Here is a 4035-nt window from a genome sequence, read left to right on the forward strand (position 1 = left end):
CCTCCCGCCACAGAGTCATGCCCATTGAGAAGATGTTCCTGCAGCTGGCTTTGGCAGTGCCGGTGCCTGAAGAGCTCCCACTGTGGAGGGGCTGGAACCCCCAGTGCCTGGGCAGAGCTCTGGCCTCTGATGGCCTGGTGGCGGCATGGGCAAATCCCGTGGTGCCGGCCCGTGGCCACAGGCGCTCCCAGCCTTTGGTGCGCAAAGGGCAGCCCAGCGCTTCCTCATCTCCGGTGGTGGGAGGGCAGGCTGCAGGGCAGAGCAATGGCTGCAGCCTTGCCTTCTGGCTCAGGAGACTTGCCGGCGAGGGGCCACCTCGGTGTCCCGAATCATGCGGAGGGGCTGATTGCCTCCCAAGGCAGAATCTTGTCACCACCACTGCGCTCTCCCATCCAGGCCTGACCCTTTTGTCAGGGAAAACGGGCTGCTTCTCTGACGGCTGGAAGAGGGCGGGGGGGGATGTTGTGGCTGCTGCAGACTGCTGGAGAGAGTACATGCCCTACCCCCCTCCAAGGGTGGCCGCGAAGGAATCGCGGTCATTCCTGGGTTTTCCACCCATTCGTTGGCACCAAGAAAAGACACTGGCACGGGGTGAAGAGAGAGGGCTGCTTCTTGGGGGAAAAGGCAGCAGAGGGTGGGCTGGCAGCACAAGCCTGGCACGGGCTGGGCCTGAGGGCTGCAGCTGTCCTGCGGGCAGGGAGAGAGGCCAGCAACGCCCCCGACTTCCTCGCACACTCCGCTCGTCCCTGCGGGCAGAGCAGCCCGGCATCAGGAGGCGGTCGAGCTCCCGCAGCAAACGCAGCCACCTTGCAGGGGCCAGGGCCACCTCTGCCACACTCTCCTCAGCCGCCAGCACAGGCCTTCGTGGCCGCCTCCAGGCGCAGACGTCTTCCCTGGAGCTCTCAGCAGCAGGATGGTTTGCGTGGCCAGGGAACAGATGGACGGGCTGACGTCCTCCTCCAAGCCTTGAAGCGCTGAGAGAAAGAGCCAGAGCAGAGATCAAGCCCCCATATCTGCACAGAGCCCAGGCAGCCCTTCCTGGCGATGACATGGCCTGTCCCACCCACCTCTTCCCACAGACAGGAGGCAGCAGAAGGGACACATGCATCAGCTGGGACTTGCTGGCCAGGAATGTCCCAAAGGCCCCTGAAAGCTTCTCGCGACTCTACGCGCACCACCTCTGAGCCGCACGGGGAGCAGCAGAGCCCTCCTGGCCTGCGCCAGGCATTGCAGCTCGCTGCCCAGCCTCTGTCTTCCTCGCCGCCAGCCCTGCCTCACACCCTGCTGCCCTCACTCACCCTCGCAGATGTCCTCCACCTTCTTCTTGCTCTGGCCCCTCATGCTCTGCCCGACGAGCCCTAGGCACACGCACAGCCCCTCACCAATCCTGCTCCCCACACCACCGCCAGCACAAAACCCCTCCCCCAGGGCTAGCGCTAAGCTGCCCCAGTGCAGAGAGGGGCCGCAGGGCTTGGAGCTCACCAAGGAACCGCACAGCCATCTCTCGCAAGCACTCCTGCGGGCTCTCCAAGTACGGCAGGCTCTGGCGCAGGTATTCTTCCGATCTTCTCCTGCCCCTCGCCAGCTGGGCAGAGCACAAGGCCACAGGCTGGGCGCACACCCTCCCCACCCAGCCAGCCACTCCCTCCACCCACCACTCGCTTTAGCATCCCAGGGCTCAGCAAGGGCACAGCAACCTAGAGAAGAGCCCGTTGGGGCAGTGTGCTGGACAAGGGCAGCGGGAGTGCTGCTCCAGGCTGGCACCTCTGGGCACCAGCCGCGGCGAGGCACGCGGCTGCCTGTCCCACACACTGGCCATGCACAGGCCTTGCCCAGGCTGCCTCTGGGGGCTTTGGGGCCATCCTTACCAGGCACTCGCCGATCCTGCAGCTCTGCGCTGTCTCAGCCAGCTGCCTCAGCTGCTCCCACCTCAGCAACTTGGCAGCACCAAGCAGGGCTTCCTGAGAGGCCTGCACAGCAGCACAGACCCGCTGATGCCACCGCAGCCCAGCGCACAACCCCCACCGCGGCCCTCCTCTTGGCAAGGCCTCCTCGGGGCCTTTCCTCGCCCACAATGGCAAGAGGGAGCAGCTGGCAACTGCCTCTGCCAGCATGTTCCGGGCCCCGGGCAGACAGCTGGGACAACCACCCCCGCAGGTGCATGGTGCTGCAGGTGGAGGCATGGCACGAAGACGAAGGCACTGCTGGGCCTGGTGCAAACAGCAAGGGGGCGCTCTGCACCCTCAGCACCTGGCGCCTTCCAGGCGTCCTCCACCTTCTTCTTGCTCTGGCCCCTCATGCTCTGCCCGACGAGCCCTAGGCACACGCACAGCCCCTCACCAATCCTGCTCCCCACACCACCACCAGCAGCACAGCAGCCCTCCAGGGCGCTGCCAGCCTAGCCATGCTCCCACCTCCCTTTGGACAGTGCTCACCCCAGGGCATTCTGCACTGCGTGACACCCCAGAGCATTGTTGTGAGGGAGAAGAGAAGCCTGAGAGGCGAGCTCATGAATGTGTACAAATATGGTGGAGTTTAGGATCCTATGAGGAGGGAGCGGGGCAATAAGTAGGACTGAAACCCTGGACTTAGGGGAGCTAACTTTGGCTTCTTCAGGGACCTACTTAGTGGAATCTCATGGGGTAGGGCCCTAGAAGGAAGAGGGTTCCCAGAAAGCTGGTTAATATTCAAGTATCACCTCCTCCAGGCTCAAGATCGGTGCATCCCTCTGAGTAAGAAATCCAGCAAAGTGGGCAGGAGACCTGCCTGGATGAGCAAGGAACTCCTGGCAAAACTCCAGCAGAAGAAGGAAGTCTACAGAATGTGGAAAAGGGGATATGCCAGTTGCGAGGAATATAGGGACGTTGTCAAAGTGTGTAGGGATTTAACAAGGAAGGCTAAGGGCCATTTGGCATGAAACCTGGCAAGGGATGTCAAGGACAACAAGAAGGGGTTTTGAGACTCTGACTGGGCTGGGGCCATGCTCCCGCCCCTTTCCCGGGTACCACAGTATGCGCCAGAGCTGCTTGAAATGCTGCCGCTGCCCAGCTGCCTACAGGCCTGAGAGCACTGAGCACTTCTGGGCAATGCCCTGTGCTGGCCCATCCCCTCCTCACTGAGGATTTTGGAGCAGGGCCCAAAGCACGTGCAGCTCAGGCCCACTGTGCCGGCAGGTACACAGAGCCCCAGGAGGGACAGCAGTGGGAGCGGCAGTGTTAGAAAGCTGCCTGCACGGGTCCTCCTTCGCACTGCCTCCGCCTTGCCGGCCTGCTGGGTACCTGGGCAAAGGCCTTGTGACCTCACAGGCCCTTTGGTGACAGCCCCCTGGGGCTGATGACCTCCTCCACCCTCCACTGCGCCCATGCTCGGGGCTGCTCCTCCATCCTGGCGGTCACTAGCTGAGCTCGGCCGATAGCGACAGCCAGCACTTGCCGAGATTTGTCCTTGGGAGGCACAAGGACAATGCACTGCCTGCTTCTCTGCCTGGCCTTTGCTCTGGTCACAGCCTTGTTGCTCCCCGGTGGCCTGGGCCTTTGTGGACGCCCCATCTGGGCCCGAGTGGGCTGGGATGTTCTCCCTGAGGAGCTGGAGCAACTGGGCTTGGGCATGGGGCGTCAGCACTCCTGCCTGCCCTCCCCCCTGGACCAGCTCTGGCCCTCCTGTGCCCAGCTGGATATAACGGCGGTGATGCTGGAGGTGCTTTCTCTGTGTAGCCAGGCGCTGGGCCTGCTTGGCGGGCTTTTGCTTGCACGCTGGCTTTGGTGTAAAGCCATGAGACACCAGAGACAGGTGAGTGCTGAGTGCTGGAGGGGAGGCAGGTGGGATGGTACCAGGGCGCTGGGAGCAGAGCACCACAAAGGCCCTGGGCTAGGCACACTTGGAAGGAGGGCTAAAAACAGGGCTGGGCGAGAAAGTCTGGCCAGGAGCTGGCAAGTCCTCTGCCTCTTCCCCTGGACTCTTTGTCCCCACAGGAGGCAGAGGTGTGTTGGTGTCAGCGTCAGCGGGAGAAATGGGGACATAGTGTCCCAGTGGGGT

At 62.9% G+C, this 4035-nt stretch overlaps 1 long non-coding RNA gene across 1 annotated transcript; it reads right to left on the reverse strand.

Moving 5' to 3' along the window:
* Window positions 1–832: 832 nt before the first annotated feature.
* LOC138067702 (uncharacterized) lies at window positions 833–1652 on the reverse strand. Its single transcript, XR_011142083.1, has 3 exons — window positions 1483–1652; window positions 1299–1358; window positions 833–974 (listed from the first exon to the last, which is right to left on the reverse strand). It is a non-coding gene; the product is annotated as an uncharacterized lncRNA (long non-coding RNA).
* Between the last annotated feature and the right edge of the window lie 2383 nt (window positions 1653–4035).

The sequence above is a fragment of the Struthio camelus genome, chromosome 6 (genome assembly GCF_040807025.1).
Source record: "Struthio camelus isolate bStrCam1 chromosome 6, bStrCam1.hap1, whole genome shotgun sequence".
NCBI classification, from domain to species: domain Eukaryota; kingdom Metazoa; phylum Chordata; class Aves; order Struthioniformes; family Struthionidae; genus Struthio; species Struthio camelus.